We start from the raw sequence: 19,754 nt of genomic DNA on the forward strand, positions 1-19,754 counted from the left end.
AGACTTCCCTCATCGACAGTTAGATGATTATAATTTTCATGTAGATATTTCCACGAGTCTCAATAACATCTGTACATTTCTCCAAGGTCCACAAATGATGCCATTATCCAATTTGAAATTGATAATTCTGTTTTCAAGCTGAGTTTCATGAGCGGTTGCCTTGAATCGTAAAAAAATTCTTAGGTTTCGTAACGTTCATTCATGTATTCTGAAAATTAATGAAATGAAAGAAAGAAACTCATAGATGCATTAAAATTTCCGGTGAATGATTCCGTTGAATGTGAGAATATCATTTTCGAATATCTTACATTGAGTTTCTCCCAGAACTGGATCCTATTGAATTTTATTTCTACACTTTTCGTCCGATTCGACAAGATAGGATATTATTGATTTTTCTATCTACTCCAAAATCATTTTTTTAAAAATACTCTTTATTTTTATTATGATTCAGATATCTGAATAAAGGTAAAATGAAACTTAGTTTTTGTTTTATTTTACATATTTTTTATCCAACACTTTGAAGTTTATCCTAATCAAATGATTTAAAGATAAATGATTGTTTGAGAATCATCCTCTTGTTACGTTCAAAAACTGATGTATTCGATCAAATGAAAATTAACGTTCAAGAATGTATATTCAATTGATTAAATTCATGAAGATTTCAATTTCATTTCGTTATGAGATGAATAGGATGTTAAATATCGACACGAGAGAAAAAATTATTGTCACTATCAAAAAAAAAAAAAATACAGTCCACGGCAACCTGGATAGTGCAGATAAGGGAAATCATGAAATTCATTGAACAGGGTGAACATTTACGAACTGTCCAAATTTATGTGATACGATTCTGCAAATCGAATGATGTTTGGAACCTCAAGGAAGCTATCTTCATTCCAAATTTCAGATGAATCGGTGATTCCGTTCAGGAGATAGAGTGGTTTTAATTTCCATTCAAATTTGAAAAACACATCAAAATGTTTCCCATCTTCTCCGGGACAGCCTGTGTATTATGAATCATTCGTTATCTGGCCCTCTCGATTTCCTGGAAATCTTTTACTACATCTCATTCTTCAGGAGAATTGAATAGGGCAATAAAAGTTGTTCAATAATTTACATAATTCCAAAACTACGTCAGCCTCTTCACCATTAGCACCACCACTCGAAACAGTACCAGGACTGCCAACCAATCAAAAAGTGCTAAATTTCAATTACCTAATCTTTCCACATAAAAGTAATGCATATATTGACAATCTAGGATTGTCTGTGAAGAAATCTCAAGTCATAAATCCCAGACTCTACCGTTGACCTGATTCTGGAGCATCTTCAGTATCTAGCATAGATTACGTAACTCAACAATGCATCTGCCTCAATCGAAAAATCTACGACCATTCAGATTGGGTCAAAGGCAGGCCATTCCCTCATCTTTTCTTCGATCGAAAGTAAAGATTCGCGAAATGGAAACTTGTTTTCCGTTTACCAGCTGATTGAACCAGATAAAAACAACAATAGAAACTAGGCGATTGTTTTCGTGATTCTCAGCTTCGATAATCATTTAATCGGCAGATTGATCAAAATGGTGATATCCATTTTATCACGATAGTTTGTTGGAATTCCACAGGTAACTATAGTCATTTGATTTACGTATCACGAACATGAAGAGTTGATATTGCTGCTCTAGTTATGAATAGGAATAACAGAAAACGGATAATGTTAATAGGATTTCGATAAGAATTATGTAGGTTTCCAAGAACCGTTGCACACGCACAAACGGATGCATTTATGTATACATGGCGTTCCACTTATAAATATTTCGTTCGAAATGAAGTTTTGAAGAGGTTTTAGGTAGGCATGGACGTCTTCTTCCTTATTGTCCTCAACTAGTTCTTCTAGATCTTAATATTCATCGTCCGATCTGTAGTTTTTTCTAGATTCTTTTTCAAACGATCCGCCAATGGCGCCAATGCTTCTACAGGGGTGAAGATTTGTCTTTTCTCTTCTCAGACATTCTTGCAATTTCCATGCAGAATGTTCGATTTAGTTCTAGAACTCTTTTGTTCCAGTTACTTGTTCTCAGGTAGATTTTCCGTTTTTCCGTTTTTCCGGATTTGGCTATGGTGCTTCAGATTTTTCTTTTATGTCCGTTTCATTATTCTTTTTCGGAATTTTTTTTATGGAAAATCATGGAACGCCTTGGAGTACCCGAAATATTCTTAGCAGTATGTAAAAGCCTCCATACCAACAACTCCACCAGAATACAGCATAATACCTATACAACCGACCATATCTTAATCAAATCTGGAAAAAAACAAGGCTGCGTGTTAGCGCCTTTACTGTTCAATATTTTCGCCATAGCTGTCTCGATAATTGCTGACATGAATATGCCTGTAGGAGGTGTTGGAATAAGATTCAGATTTGATGGAGGCCTATTTAACCTGAATCACCTCAGAGCAAAAACCCGTACAAAGTTTATCACGGAACTTCAATATGCAGACGACTTCGCACTTATCGCAGGAGACCAGAGGATCTACAGATGATGTTGGACAACTAAAAACATATATACGAAGCTTTAGGCCTTAGACTCAATATTGACAAAACCAAAATCCTGGTAAGTCCGCCAGAAAACCTTCAAACAGATATCAGCCTTGGAGGATGAAACTCTAGAACAGGTCGAGCAGTTCAAATACTTGGGAAACTTCATAAATACTAAAGCTAACCAGGACAGGGAAATACATCACCGTATCAATTCAGCATCACGGGCATTCTGGAAGCTGAAGCACAGAATGTTTCAAAATCACGACCCCAATCTGAAGACCAAAATAGCTGTTTTCGAAGCGGTGGTCCTCCAAACGCTTCTTTACGGAAGCGACCGTTGGACGCCCTACAGGCGACATAATAAACAGCTTGAACAATCACAACAATATCATCTAAGACAAATAATGCACATCAGATGGTTCCACAAACTTTCAAATGCAGAAGTCTTGCAGCGCGCGAGTTGTATAACAATTGAGACTCAAGTAACGAAGACTCAGATAGAGCGATCACATTCTGAAGATGCGAGACACAAGACTCCCCAAAATAGCTCTGTACGGCGAATTCACAGAGGGAACTCGGAAACGAGGAGGCCAGTATAAGTGGCAGGATATACTGCATCAATCCTGAAATCAGTTAATGACAATCATAGCTGGGAACAACTAGCGTTAGACAGATCACAGTGGAGGTCTTTGGTTCACAGTTATAATGAAGACTCGAGAAGAATACAGCGGCGGCCATATCTGGTTGGTGACTATCCATGCCCGGAGTGTGGAAAGATCTGTAGGTTGGGTCTCTTCAGTCACAGGAGGGCACACAGTCGCAAGTAGCCATAAGAATTTATGAGTTTGATCACACCGATAGTATTTTTGTAGATTTATTCTCGGTAACGAGATTCAGCAATGAATGCATGAATGAATATCTTTTTCGAAAAACATACGAATATCAGCAGGAGCATTGGCGGACTCGGTCCAAAGAGAATCGAGAATAAACTACAGATTAGACGATGAAAATGAAGATCTAGAAAAACTAGTTGACGACAATGAAGGAGAAAAGTATGAACCGCCAATGTATGATAGAATAGAAAAATCAACTTCACAAAATAAAATCAAGAAGATAATCAGAAGCTTGAAGAAGAGAAAAGCACCCAGAATCGATAAAACAACAAATGTTATTTTTAAGAAATTACCTGGAAAAGGTATAGCTGCTCTCGCGAATATCACGAAAGGAATAATCAGGACTGAACATTATCTAAAAAAAAATGGAAAAATGCAGAAGTCGTAGCGTTCAACAAACCAAGTATCTAAAGAAAAGAAATTCTCCCAAAACTACAGTCCAATAAGTCTATGGTCAGTCCTAGGAGAAGTTGTAGAAAGAATTATCGCTAGGAGGCTAACAGAAGAAACTTAGTCTCTTACTAACAGAGTTATTCGAATTCAGAAGAAAACATTCAACAGAGCAGCAATTACTATAACACTCACAGAATTCATAACATAAGGATTCCAGAACAAGTAACAGAGATCACGATTTAGTAGATGTCGCAGAGCTATTGACAGAGTGTGTCATGAATTATTGACTTATAAAAAGTGATATTCGATCAAGCTTATTCATGCTTTTTAGGTATTGTTTGAGGAACAGAAGATTCTACGTGAAAGTTGATGAGGAAAGCTCCACAATCAGATATAGGGAAGCAGAGGTGCCTCAAGGCTCAGAACTTGGGCAACTTTTGTACTGACTGTTTCATATACAAAAATATCCACTGGAATAACAATTCGACAATGCAAGCCAGAAGTCATATTTCATTTGTGCTTATTTCTACAGCAACACTACATACGTCAAAATCACAAATTTTACCATTTCTTCGACCATTAAGTATTTTCAATTTCCTTCATTTCACGAAAACAACAACTCATTACAATCTTGATTTTCATTTCGATTCTCTCAATCGTACTGTAGTTTCTCCATTCTCGCAATATGCAGGGTCAGTCCATGGAATGAATGAAATTGAAGTTTAACCGAAGAGCGCATAAAATTTATTCCTCAATAACTGTCATGAAGAGCACAATGAATATTTGAACATGTGCTAACGGCATATGACCATCAGAGGATATGAACTTCTTCAGAAGTTCAATGGACTGTACCAAGTACCTACATTAATTGGACAATGATCTTACAACAAGCAGCATGATTATGAAAAAGAATAATTTATTTTCTCGACTGAGTTATTACACCAATATTTTTTCAATCAAATGGATTGCTTCCAGTGAGGAGTTTCTTCATCATTAATTTTTTCGAAGTTCAACATCTGTTCCAGAGGCTATGCAGTTATTCGCAATGAATTTCTAATGAATTATTTCATGAATTTTCACCTCTCATCGGAAATTATGATGAATCGACTTCTAATTGAAGCGAAAATTGTCATTTCTTTAGAGGAGAATACTCTTTTTGCTATCGAATAACTCGTGCAGACCAGCATGTAGGTTAAAAAAAAAAATATATGACAAAGCCCCAGGAATTTCCACAGTCTTTTGATGCTGACACGTCTAGGTTTGTTTGGGTCTGAAAATTTCTTCTTCTAATTACGATTTATTACAGTGAATGTTCAAATATTTCGGTGACTTCTGAGGATAAAGAACTCAAATGTAAAATGTGGCCTTTTTCTGCTTTCGAACAACTTATATCCAACAAATCAGTCTTCTTTATTCTACAAATAAGTGAATATCTCCCAAAATGGATTTTTCGAATTACCAAAAATGGTAAAGAAACTAATAACATGTGTATACTCAAAATATAATTCATGTTTTATATTTATGAAAATCCTCGAGGCACTTTCCACTAATTATTTCGTTGAATGTTACACAAATAGCAATTTTTTATGACGCCTCCATAATTGAGACAACGCCCTGGTGAATTCAAACTCGAAGAGGAAGCAGGAAAAGTGGAATAGGAAGTGTTTCAACGAGGTCAACAGTTTTAATCACGACTACTTCCAATTTGAAGACTACTTTATTGAAGAAATAACAGTAAGCAAGTTTCTTGTTCACTGGTTTATTTATTGTGAAATTCTGGGTATTGAAGGTATTTATTAAAATCATTTTGAGGGAAATTCGAAGAATGAACAAATTTTGGAAATTTGCCTGTTGCCATCAGAAATAAAAGATTCTATACAGGGTATCTGTAAACAAATGCGATTGTTCCTCGATGAAAATAAGCAGGGGTAGTTCCTATAATTTTTTTTCGAAATCAACCTCCCTTCCAAGATACAGCCTTTGGAAGGCGATGACGAGTTGACAGTTTTTAATATTTTTACGGGTTCTAAAAAACACTGAGTCATGAAATTATACATAATATGAAGCACTCAGTCGATGGTACTCAAAAATTTTTTTTATCTCATAACTTTATTATTAGGGATTAAAAATAACAACCCCTTATGGTTTTCCTTCAAAAATTGTTTTCGTGGGATAGATATTCGAAAAATAAAATTCTCTTATGGTTTTCCTTTCAATTCTGGAGAAAAAAGTCTCTTGCAAAATTTCGATACAGTCGATACTTTTCGCGGAATGAAGAAAAACTTACAAGAAGTTCTGACCACTGTTCATTCCATTTCATCGTATTAAGTGTTCATAGAATGACTATATTTTCCGCTAAAATACATGCATCAACTCTCTGCCTCATAGACCTTCGTATACTGCTTGTAAGTTTTTATTCATTCCGACAAAAGTATCGACTGTATCGAAATTTTGACTTTTTTTTTCCAGAATTGAATGGGAAACCTTAGCATTTTATTTTACGGAAATCTATCCCACGAAAACAATTTTCGGAAGGAAAATCATAAGGTGTTGTTACCATGTACCATGTGTTCAGCTGTTTCTACTTCTGATCCACAGTGCCTACAAATCTCATCTTCTGACTCTCCCATACGGTACAAATGATATTTGTACCCACCATCACCTGTAGCTCAGCTCGTGACAGCTTTAGCAGTTTTTGCGAAATATTTCACTTTTCGTAATCACTTACGAAAAGAGGAACTTTTTAAAACGTCAATTAGTTTCAAAAACTGTCACTTCATAATATGTAAAAAAAAATTGGTAATAACTCACCGCTAGAATATTCATCTTACAAATTAACAATTTAAATGTACTGTTGTTGACAGCTCATTCCTTTAATTACCCTATTTTCAGCTATATTCCATCCATTAATTTCATGCCTAGAGAACCGCATCTGCACTTTCTGAATGAAAGCGAATAAGCGGATTTCATTTGAAATTTTGTCAAATTTCAAGGTCAACATTTAATTTTGAGGAGTTCATAAATCCTCCATATGGTCCCTCCTCTAGCTGGGAGTTTCATGAGCTCGAGAAGCCGTCAAACTGATCAATGATAGATTGATGATCTTGTTCTTCAAGCACCAGATAGGACTTCTTCTAATACGCTGACGATGCCGTTCGAAAGTAAACATTATCTATAGGTTCGGAATTCTTAACTTCCTAGTCCATTATCATCGGATCCAATGAGTTTAGCAAGTAGACTGTTGACGTATGGAGTAGAATGTGGAGACCGCTGTTATTAAAAAGTCGATCACCTTCACTTTATGCTTTGTACAATCCGCAACCGTTGAAAAAATAGGGACCGCGCCTTTCTACACTTCTACAGATGCCAATTTTATATTCCTATCATGACATGCGGTTTTTGTGTTTGTGAGACGAGCGTTCGAGGCTATTGTCTGATAGATCTTCGGTATCAGGTGCATTTCCTACATACAAAAGACTGAGAACTTCGTGGTTTCCGCACCAAACGAAGTTCTCAGTATGAGGGTTTGAAAATATTCCACACTTAAGGGCTTGATTCAAACTGAAATGAGAAATAATAAATGTCTTAACTTCTGCCATTATAAATCGAAAGGAGAAGTTCATCCAAGGGAAGTTGCTGCTACAACTAAACCCTTGTTACATATACATTGAGTATTAAAGAAAGAACAGAAGAAAAATTAAAAAATAATAGAGAAAAAAACAACATGTAATACACGAAATAAAATGATTCACAGAGACAATCAGCAATAATTTTTATGGGTAGTTATCAGGAAGTCCTCGATATTTTTGGTTCAAACAATAGTTTCTATAAACTAGAAGTCCCCGGTTACTTGAGATGATGTTTGGTCATGTGTGGGAGGGCACCAAACTTGCAGAAAAAACATCACATTCCTGAGCGAGGTGGCTCTTTTCTTATTTTGAAGCTAATGATTCGAGAATAACGGAAAAAATATAATTTAACAGTTTCATCGAGCCGAAACAATAAAACTTGGCCATAAAGGTCACAAGAATAAGTTTTTTTTAATTATCTCCTCTCCTACGTTTTAAATCGTTTCCGCATTGATCATAAAAAATGTAGAACATAACATTTTCTACAAATTTCGTCCGAAGCAATTTGTTCTACTTCCAAACGTTTCTGAAGGGGAGGAACATGAACATACGTTAGACTGGGATTCTACAATGACCCTGCCCTTTCGCATGTATGGCTATATAAGCTCCTCACACTCATTACCCTCTAGCTCAGAGATACTAAAAGTATGTAAAATTGCTTCACACAAAAGTTGTATGAAATATTATTATCTACAACTTTCATAATGTATACAAAAACGATTAGAGGTAGGTACAGGAATGGAGATATTTAAAAAAAATGTATTGTGGTCATCTTCAAAGTGTATCAGATTAAAGAAAAACCTGATTAGTGTCAGATTAATGAGTCAACAGTGTCTACACCGAGATTAACTATCTGTATGAAAATCTGACAAGCTCGAGTAACAATTTTTCTTGCATTTTCAAAGGACCGCTGTGACCTTGCGTCACCGCTGTGACCTTGCGTCAAGTCCGAATTGTTAGTCTCTTGAAAAGTAGGTTCCTCTGTGTTCAATGAACATATCCTATGGAAATCTGACACGTTCCGTTATTTTTACCATTTTCAAACCTTATGTACGTCCAGCCCCACTACGCAAACTGTCAGAATTACATGAATTTATAATAGCTGTATTCGGGTTCGACTTTTGGACAGTCCGAGAATGGTTCTAGAACTGCGCAGAGGATTTTATACTAGGGCGCAACAGTTTTGCGCAGTTTTAGAACAATTCTCGGACCGTCCAAAAGCCGAACCCGAATACAGCCAATAAGAGACACGGAGGAATTATATGTAAAGTACCTTAATCTGACACGCTCGAGTATGTACACCTGCCTTTTTTTTCATTTTTGAGAACCTACAGACGCTTTCCCTACCTCCGAATGTACATACATCATAGACCCTTTTTTCTTTTTACCATCTTGTCTTCAAAATCCACTAGGTCTCGACGATGCTCGAGTAAATCCGGATTAAGCATTGTGAGCTCCTCAACTATTGATACTAATCATTCAGTTTTGATTGACGTTTTATTTTCTAATGACCAAATAAACTTGAAACCAATAACACGAATAGTTTCCGTTTGAACAGTTTCACAATTTTTCGGATAGTCTTCGTAACCGGCGTGAATATAAGAACATTAATAATTAATGCACATACCCATTGAGGAAATCCATTCTTTGAATTGAAAGTTCTGAATAACCTTGTCAATACCCATAGCTCGTATTCTTACATTTACCCAATAGTCTATCGAAACCTAGCGTCCGAGCAGTAGGTACTTTCATGTGTTACATCGACTTCTTGCGGTTGCAACAGTGTCGCTACTGAAGAGTGTCATTTTAGATCAGCTTCAGATTATTGTACCATTTTCGCGGTTCGTTGTTTCGTTGTGCTTCCGTTTCGCCAAAATTTAAAGTTACGTTGAACATGAGTGCAACGAAAAATGTTGAGAGTGGTGAAATATTTTGATTCATCAATGAAAACTTGTTGAATAAGACAGATTTTGTGAAATTGGTTGTATATAATATTTTACAGACTGATTAATTCATTAAGACATCCATCGAGCAGTTAAAAGGTAATGAAATTTAAGGTTTAGTGAAAAATAACATGATGATTTATTAAAAACGAAAGATTAAGATAAAAACATTTATTTACACAACTCGAAAATTTGCAAGTAAAAGGTAATTTTTTGCTGAGGTCGACGAAAAAACTATTTTTTGACTAAATTCAAGAAACGTGATGTCTGTACCTACATATATTATCGAATGTGGAGGGTAGGCTTCTGAAAACGTAACAGACGGAATGAACTCATTTCGAAAAAACTCTTTGATACGTCGATTTTTGATTCGAGGGGGTAAACATAAAATCCAATTCTTCAACCCTTAGTGTTGAATGGGGAAAATGGGGTAAGTGATAACTCATTCAAAAGGCCCTTCTATCCTGATGGGTTCATTATATTTAATTCATTTGTTTTCGGAATTTTCACATTTAAATTTTGTACTATAAAGTGCATGATGTGTGAATAAATCAAATTTTCACTGATTTTTTAATCTGAGATTTCGATGATAATCATTAACTGTCATGCACAGGTCGTCAAAACGGAATAAATGAGTAAAAATTCGATTGATTTTCAAAACATGAGGAAACCCCAGAGTATAAAACCCGGCGCTGTTGAAAAATCATATTAATAATCATATTCTGTTGAAATGTCATATGAGTACTTCGGAAACGGGTGAATTAAATGAAAAAATATATAATGAATTCAAGATAAAAAGAACTTTTCAATGTGGTATCACATACACCAAAGATTATAGAGATAGAGACTTTATACACACAAACACCATCTTTCCCATTCAAAATTTAAGGGTTGGACTTGTAACACTAGGGGTTGAAGAGATAATAGTTGTAAATTTGATCCTGAAAGTTGTTTCCCTGGAATCCGAAATTGACGTGCCTAAGCATTTTTTCGATGTGCAATCATTTCTCCTGTTATCTTATCTGTTTTCAAAGGCCCACCATGTAGGTACAGTTATTAGGTATCATATAATACATAAGGCACTTGAACAAAATGTATTTCTGCAAGTACCTAACTAGAAATTTTCGAGAAAAGTTCTCATTAACAATACTGATTGATACTGATCAATTCACTCAGAAAATTAGTCCAGTGTCGACAACGAAATGAAATTATAGGTTATGGTGCACACTTGCCTTCGTTTTACCTGCAAATATAAAATAGTGTTTATTACATTGACCACTTCATGGTCGTAAACTAAAGAAGTTATAATTCGAAATTGAAAATGGTCGTGCAAGTCTTCAACTTCTTCGATGTTGTACCAACACCAAACATGTTTCCAGTTCCTCAAATTAGAAGTTGAGTCGTTTGAAGATGACATTAAGTCCACCTTTGCATGATATGTGGGATGACATAACTGTGAAACTAGGAAACGTTTGGAATATAAATGAATTAATATCGAATTTATCGAATTCAGATAGATCAAAGGATGTTAGGACTCAATATGAATATGTAATTGAAGAAATAACTGTAGATATTGAATCATAATACTCTTCGATATTTATATATGAGTTTTATTCACCTAAGGAAAGAAGAGAAATTTATAGCAAAATGTTTTTCACATTAGGTTTTTAGCTCACTAACCTGAAGCGCCCAATATCTTAGAAATATTGTTCTCCTAAACTTCTGTGTGTTTGTGAGGTTTGTGTTTACTTAAAAAAAAAGAACCTATTAGTAGGTTGGATTATCCAAATATTTGTTATTCTACTCAGGTGACCAGAGGTTTCGGCTATGCCCCTTTGTATTCGATAGCGTGTCATTAAAACAAATAGAAATTCTTGGAAAACAGGATGGGCAACATTGATGAAAATGATACTGGCTAAAGGACTGGGTGGCTTTTCACTAAAATGATAACTATACCTATTGCATCAAAAATCAATTTCCAGAACTCAAATTTTAGAGACTTATGAGTGTTCAAAATGTCAGTAAATAAAAACTGAAAGTGTCGAATATAATCAATTCAATTAACTTATAACGCATGTTTCTATTAATGTGTGCTCTCAGGTGAAAAATAAAGAAAAAATTCAATATTGAATATTATTATTTATTTTGAATGTGAGGATATATCACATTGTATACCTCGTTGCACTCTTGTTATGTTCATTATAATAATATAAGATTTGTGAATATGTACATTAAATTGATACCCATTCTACTTCAGCGAAAGTCTTGGCATGAATTACGTTTTCTTATGTTTATTTTCTTATGTCAGTATTCGACTGACAAAATATTAATACTAAATCATAATGAACGTATTATTTCGTCGGAAAACTCCCCGTCGCAAATTAGAAATATTTTTCGTACATTTCATATGAATAATATGGCAATTATCAATCGAATTATTGATCGTTTTTTGTTGTTGTTAGATTCTTGGAGACTCTTGTTAAACTCTGCTCCAAATTCGGGGACTGCATGAAATTATGAGCAAAAAAAGTTGCACTGCTATTATATTACTTCGAAAAAAAAATTGATCCAGTTTATGATATGTGGGTAACTACGTACAATGCAGAAAATTTTCAAAATTTTGATTAATTGGTTAGTAGCACTATGTGTTTTTTCCATCGATATACAAGGTGGGCTAAATTCGTTGTCTACTGAGGGAATCTCGACAACCATAGCAGCTAGAAGAAAACAGTAACAGATTTCGGAGAACTCTTTTTCAAAGAAACAAAGAATGGTGAAACCCGTTGCCTACTACAATTTTTCGTTTTTGAGTCATTAGCAAAAATGAGATTTTGACGATTTCGAAAAGTTCTCATAACTTTTTTGTCTTTGAAGTTACAGATCTGAAACTTGAACCTTCTGCAGGCACTTTTTTTACGTAGAATCCACTGACAAAAAATTTTTTCATTTCGAATCATCAGGCGAACTTTTGTTCTTTTAAATGCAAACTCTTATTCAATTTAGTATTTGTGAATTAGAAAAAAATTTTGTCAGTAGATTCTATGTAGAAAAGTGTCTAAGGAGGTTCAAATTTCATATCTGTAATATTTATGAGAACTTTTCGAAATTGTCAAAATCTCAATTTTTTTATAACTCGAAATCTAGAAATGATAGGCGGCCGGTTCTGTTTTCAAGATTTGGATTAGTCAGGAAAAAAGAGCTCAAGAATAGTCCGTTTTCTTTTAGCTGCTATAGTTCACGAGATCCCCTCAGTAGACAACGAATTTTGCCCACCCTGTACACGCTCAACATGCTGTTGCTATCTCAACAAGGACTGCAGATATTTTAAAATATCTCAAATTTTGTATCACTCCGTTGATTTCAAAATCTAAATTTCAATTATATGAAATTGAAATTATATTATCAATATTCAGGCAGATACAAAGAAATCCATTTGCTATCCATATGATATTTCAATAAATATTTTTCCCTCTGTTATGTCCACAGCAGAATATTCATTAGACTCTCAAACTACTCAAACTAGCTTCGAAAACCAGCACTATACCATATCTTTATTTCAGCAGGATTGTTATCTCTGAAAACCACTGAAGGTGCAGCAATTAATTTTAATTGTGATTCTATACAATTTCGGCATTCTCTAGCCATTACCGAAAATAAGGAAAGGTCGATCGGCTTATTAATTCGAGGAAAGTGCATTCGTTATATCCATTGTCTTCTTCATTTTGAATGGAATCTCCTGAGCTAAATTTCCACAATAACAATACTCAACTCGAAATCACTGAGTAATTATTGTGTTTTGATTTAAGATATTTTGGTGCATTGAAAACAATTTAACATGCGATGGGAAAACACATAATAAATTTACTAAGTGACATAGAAAAGAGAACACCTTGTATTAATGTCTAAAAATAATTTCTAGAGTATCTTTTTATATCAGGATGGGAAAGCAATCAATTTTTCAACCATATCTACGTCATTGGATTTCGTGTTATCGTCTGTTCCCTCCCAGAAAAAGTAAGTACTCGATGATTGTATTTTCTAGCAACAATTCGCCTTTGATCGTCGTAGGATTGTGAAGAGCTTGCTTTCATTCGTTTATCATGCCTAGAGTGAGAAGACGAGAAAATTTGCTACAGCTTAGCCAGTTTAATTGGGGAAATAGGCAGCTCATGCCAAGCTGGCTTTTTCACGAGGATGCACAGAAGTGTAAATGCGGTAATTTTTTGTTGTCGGGCATGGAATCAAGAAAGCTGTACGCGAAGAGCTAGTGTTTACAGGACGTGTCTGAAGAACTACCCTACTTCAAGACCGCCTCCTTAGGCTTTTGGCTCAATGGGACCGATTCAAGTCCACAAGGTCTATTGCGAACCAATGGATTGCAGAGCTTGACAGGCCAATCTGAACTGTTCAACGCCGGAGAGTTTCATACCAGAGACAGTCTCTTCATACCAGAGACAGTCTCTGCTTCATAACGTCCTCAGTTTTACCCACCTCTCACTCTCAGACACCGTGATCGACTAGCTTGGTGCAGAGCTGAACTGAGACCTTTAAAGGAATAACATTATCTTTAGTCATGAATCCAGATTCTGTTCGGGCATACATGATGACCTTGCAAGGGTGAAAGACGAGATCTTTAATTTTCTGTGGAATTATGGTATGGGGGGGGGCTATTGCTTATCGAAGAAGGTTACCTTTGGTATTTATCAGAGGCTGCGTTTACCCCATCCTGTACAATATCTAGCGGCACTTCGACATAAGGTACATCTTGCCTGGGGTGAGATACCTGAAGAGGAAATCGACCATCTTATCAGGAGTATGTTCCGTCGTGTTCTGAGTGCATAAGGAATCGTTGAGTTCAAACACATCATTAATTTTTTCTTTAGTCCCACGTTTTTTTTTTCTCAAATTTTGCTCCATTACTTACCTAACCCTGAAACACATGAACACAAAAAACTGTTGTACTTCATTCATTAATACTAAATTTTCTGTTTTCTATGTCACTCCGCTTATGTTCAGCGTCTAAGACAAGTTCTGAAATATCGATTGAAATTTATTTTGGGAGGATTTTGCATCTCTTCATAAACTTTTTAGGGTTTTCACTCCCAATCTCTGAAACAAAATCAATTAAAAATGAAATCAACGATTTGCTCCTGCAAAAAAAGTAAGTACCTAGATTTTTCCGTCTCATGAAGGAGTCTGATATAGACTCCGAAACGTTACGAAGAATTATAATTTCAACGTTATTTATTTTGAGTTCATTGTCAGGCAACAATTTTTTCTAGTTAATTTGCTCCTGACAAATTAGTGCAAGAATTTACGCAGGAGCAAATCGTTGATTTCATTTTTAATTGATTTTGTTTCAGAGATTGGGAGTGAAAACCCTAAAAAGTTTATGAAGAAGTTCTGAAATGTTCTTAGATTCATTTCAATCTTTTTCAGACCACTCCTTTTCTTTTTCTCTATATTCGTATAATTTGGTGATTTTTTGTGTCTAAGTTTAGAGGATGTATTCACCAGTATTCAGGTTATCTGATCGATACCTATAAAGGTAACCTCATTTTTGGAAATGTTTCAATAGTCGTGTCACGCTCACTGTATTATTTTTCAATGTTAGATAATAGTCCTTGAAAATACATAATATTAATTATTATGTTCTCCGTAAGAGACCGATTGGATAATCTATTGACAATAGAAAGTGGATAAATAATTACTTCATTTCATTATTCATTTGATACACCCATAAGAAATATGTATGTACAGACATATAAATAGTTGGAAAACATATACTCATAAGGAAAGATAGTTTCTACTCAAATTATTGAAGGAGATTTCAATACGCATCAACTTTAAAATATTAGGTAATATTTTATATCATAGTGCCGGTTTTATAATTTCCAAAAAAACATTGATTTTTTCTATCGGCTCCAATTTGTTAAAGATGGTTCAGCCTACCGTAGCCTGATGGGATAATTTATGTCGACTTATTGAGATTAGCTAGTACGAGATAGCTTTTTGAAATCTTCACCATAGCAAGTTTTTACGTAGTGGCCTGAAATATTGGCTTGAGTTTCAAGCAATAGCTGCAATTGACTTATTTGACAGCCGGTGAGCTTTCAGGGTGATTTGCTTGAATGTGACCTGTGATCGGTCCTAATTTCAGCTCATTTAAGTTCGAAACCTTACAAAGAGTCTCATTCATAGGTCTGTGATAGAAGCATCGCGGTGTATTTATCACTTCTCCATTGTAGTAAAACAGCTTTGATCCCCAGAATTAGTTGGACGCTTTTGTTCTGTAGAGGTGTTTTGGCAGAGTGAATAACTTCACTCATCTCCGACGACTCCGACTGTAGTCACGCTATAAGAAAGCAGAGGAGATGTAGTTATGGCGATATTCCACGCATTGCTATGAATGCCGCATTGAGCTTCGGGAGTTGCTTGATCCATGCCAAAATATTATATGATGTAAATGTTATATCAGTGCACACCGAAGAAAGTTTTTCTTTACCTACATATTGTACCATATATGATCTATTTATGATGTAGATTAATCTACTGCTTCAACTACTCCCAGAGTCGCCAAAAATGGTTTGAAGATTCGTCAGATTGACCTTCTCTTCCAACTAAATCATAAAACACAAAACAGCTGATCCAAGCAGTTCTTTGAAGGCAGAGTAGGTATGAGGAAGTAATCGGCAATTTCAGCATTTTGTTTTAACCTCTTTTTGGTATCCATCCACAAACTGTCCTCATTATCTTTGCTGAGGGAAAGTTGCCTCAAGAAATACCTAATGGAAATTGGTCGAGCAAAAACTGAACAATGTAGGTTCTGTGGGGAAAAGAAGGAAACCTGGTGGAAACACCAGGAGCAAGGACGTAAACCTCTTTACCATCCCAGATAATGGAGTTAATTAGACAAAGGTGGCTTGTGGGCAAGCTGTAGATGGCATAGTGACATATATGCATCTCGCCATCCAGTTCAAGAGTTCTAATGAAGTCCAGTACCTGGGATGGCTTCAAGGAGGTAACAAGTTTTTCATCCAAAAATGTAACTCCTCAAACTATCTTAAACTCTCTTGCATACAAATTTGTGTATTTGAAGCGTGCATTGAGAACTAATATAATTAAGCATTCTCAAAAACACTGCAAAATTGCAGTAAGTCTAGAAGGAGAAAGTAAAATCGAACCCATTATATCGCTTGCCACGTAAATCCTAATAAATTGGTTTGATAAACTGCTCTTGCAAGAGACCCATCATCAATTTACCATCACCGAAAGCGCCTAGTTATCGACTACAATGAGATTCGACCAGAATTCAGTTCACTTCGAAAGGTCTGTAGTTGCTTGTGGGTTTAAAAAGTTTTATTGTTAATTGTTGTTGTGTAACTCCTGGACAAAAGGTGTCTGTGTTCCGATTGAGGTAGGCATGAATATCCGTGGAATTGATTGGACTGAAGACTGAATTGAAGATCTAACGTTACATAAAGGAAGGCGCAGGTCAACCCTAATTCAGTAACTTTTATAACTCCCGAACTCTTCGCAGAACTGTGTATTACTAGCGGAAATTGGCACTCATGAGTGTTCTTATATAGTATAGTAGATACACTGTTAATCCTTCCTCAAACGAGTAACGTGTAGGTGCACAAAGGCTTCTGGATTTTGTGACCTGCAATAAAATGCACTGAAATGTTTTTCAAGTGCCATTAAAATGTTCAATTGGAAAAATTATTGAATAAATGCATAGAAAGTTATAACGGAAAACCCGTTTTTCAGGAGTCGACTTTTCGTTGGAGATGGAAAATTAATAAGTGAAATGTTTAAGTCGAAGAAAAAATTAAATATGTCAAAATATGTCCTATGATAATATGTTCCTCAAAGTCATGAATTTTGAATTTCAGTTTGACCACATGCATAGTATTTACTTCGTTGCGTGTACCTACTTGATTTGTAAAATTATGCCAACAATTTTTCAAATGAGGAATATGCCTATGTGATGTTCAGATACAGACCGAAGATTTATTTTTTTATGGACACAATTAAAAGGCAATAAAGTTTTCAGAAAAATCGTCATTTCAATGAAAATTCTTTGATGAGCCTGAATGAAAAGTTATGCTGGAAAATCAAAAATGGTTGCCGATTTCTGCCCCTGACTAACTGTGGGAGGTAATTGAAAATTGAGTTCTAGGTCCATTTTACTATTCGAGAAATGCCACTGCAATATTTCATTTGTTTAGCTGTGTCTCTCTGAAAAATTTGGACAAATCCATAATCAAGTCGTCATCTTTGAAGCAACGTAACCTTTAACAGAGCTATCCAGCGTATGACTCCAGAATAAATTTTCGTCTCGTTTTGAGGTTTTGAACCTTGAACCGATATCCCAAATTATTTCCATTAGTATTATCCTTGAGTATTCACCCTCAAAGGTACTCAAAGGTATTATGCAACCTGTATTATGCTTTTCTTTTGAGCAATTTCATTTAAAATCGCCCGAGGAAATTTGAATCGAAATCCGGAAAATAAGATATAGATGTAGAAACATTACCTACTTCTGATAGAATGTACATAACTAATCGTTTTATGGATTCGAAATAATGATTCCTAGAATATTCCATAACAAGAAATGGCGTGATTTCTGTACCTACCATATCACCGCAGCGTAATGATTGAAACACTAATTGAATGGATGGCTGGAAGAACGCGGTATGTTCATTATTTCGATTTCTTTTTTTTTAGTGGAAAAGCGAGATATGTGATTATGTCATTGATTCCCGTCGAAATATTTTTCGTGGTAATACTCTTAAGACCACAGGGGGATCGAGATTGAAGGGAAATATTCCGATTAAATTATGGTAAAACGCGGTATGTTCACGTCACACAGATTATGAAAAATATTATACTAGTAATCTATGATATTATGACTGACAGATATTAGCAGGTTGTCAAACTATTTTCTTTTTTCGATAGTATTCAGTTATTACGTTCTTTTATACCAAATGGATCGTATAAATTATACCGCTAGTGACCAAGAAAGTCTGAATAAACGAAAAAAAATGGTAAATGTAAGTGAGTGGAAGGACAAAAAACGGAAAAGGTGTAGTGGAATATCTTTCATAAGCCGGACAGGAAAGCAGATTCTCCCGAAAATAGCCCCAGATTCAGTAAGTATATATCTTGATCACTATTTACATAATATTATGTATGTCGTATGTATGATTGCTATACCTATACTTCATCAATATTGACAGGGCTCGATGATATACGAGTTCCTTCTATTGATATCTCGGCGCGATGAAATAGGAATATTTATATTGAAATTTTTTATTGAGGTATAAGAAAATCTCTCCCATAATGATATGTTTTTTATCCACTTATAGTTCCAATCTCATTCGTTTGTTTTAATATGATTTTTCTTTTACAGCCAAAAGCTTGCAGCGAATCTTGCAGAAAAGACTGCGGTAACTTGCGAATACAAAAAGTTCGTGATATATTCACAAAGTTTTATGATATCTCATATGACGAACAGTCTTTGGTCCTCTTGAGATATATTTCTCTACAAGAACCTATTCGAAGAAGACCGGGAATAACAGATTCGTCTTCTCGGAGACTGGCTACATTTAAATATAAAATTGAAAATGTAGATGTTTGTAAGAAAACATTCTGTAATGTTTTCCAAATAAGTCTCCGCCGGGTTGACACTCTTCAGACAAAATTGAAAAATGGAGATTTATCCCCCAAAGATCGAAGAGGTTGTCATACAAATAGACCTCATGCTTTGGATAATAATGTGAGAAATTTGATTAAATCACATATTGGGAATTTTCCCTCACAACCTTGCCATTACAGTAGAAATGCCAGTGTAAGGAACAACTGTTTGAGTGCAGACTTGAGCGTGACAAAAATGTTCAGAATATTTAAGAATGAAAATCCAGATGTTTCTGTGAGCCTCACTCTGTATAAAAAAATCTTTGATCGAGATTTCAAATTGAGATTCGGCCAACCAAGGTCTGATACCTGTCGAAAATGTGACTTACTCTTTGTTCAGTTGAAGACAGCTCCTGATGAGGTTGAACGACAGCGAGTAGAAGAGGAGAGTAAGTTACATCATTTCAATGCCGATCAGGCTTATAAAATTTTGAATAGTGACTCGGGCAGGGAGGACGTAATCACATTGTGTGTAGATTTGGAGCAGGTTCTGTTTTGTCCCACGTTGACACACTCAAGTATGTTTTATCAGAGGCAGCTTTCCTCCTTCAATTTTGCAGTGCATAATATGAACACCGGAGATGCCTATATGTACCTGTGGTACGAAGCTATTGCCAAGAGAGGCTCAAAAGAAATTGCTTCTTGTATACTAAAGCATATTGTGA

The 19,754-nt window shown here is 35.3% G+C and overlaps 1 protein-coding gene across 2 annotated transcripts in view; it reads left to right on the plus strand.

Moving 5' to 3' along the window:
• LOC123306592 (claspin) overlaps nt 1–19,754 on the plus strand; it is a 47,287-nt gene that overhangs the window by 7,436 nt on the left and 20,097 nt on the right. Inside the window, exon 1 of one of the 2 annotated variants that reach the window (XM_044888658.1) lies at nt 9,429–9,489. The exons of the other annotated variant lie outside the window; for it this stretch is intronic. The gene's annotated coding sequence lies outside the window, so the exon portion shown is untranslated. Of the gene's footprint in view, nt 1–9,428; nt 9,490–19,754 lie in introns of those variants that run through there. 2 annotated transcript variants of the gene reach the window in all.

Source organism: Coccinella septempunctata, chromosome 2 (assembly GCF_907165205.1).
Source record: "Coccinella septempunctata chromosome 2, icCocSept1.1, whole genome shotgun sequence".
Classification (NCBI taxonomy): Eukaryota; Metazoa; Arthropoda; class Insecta; order Coleoptera; family Coccinellidae; genus Coccinella; species Coccinella septempunctata.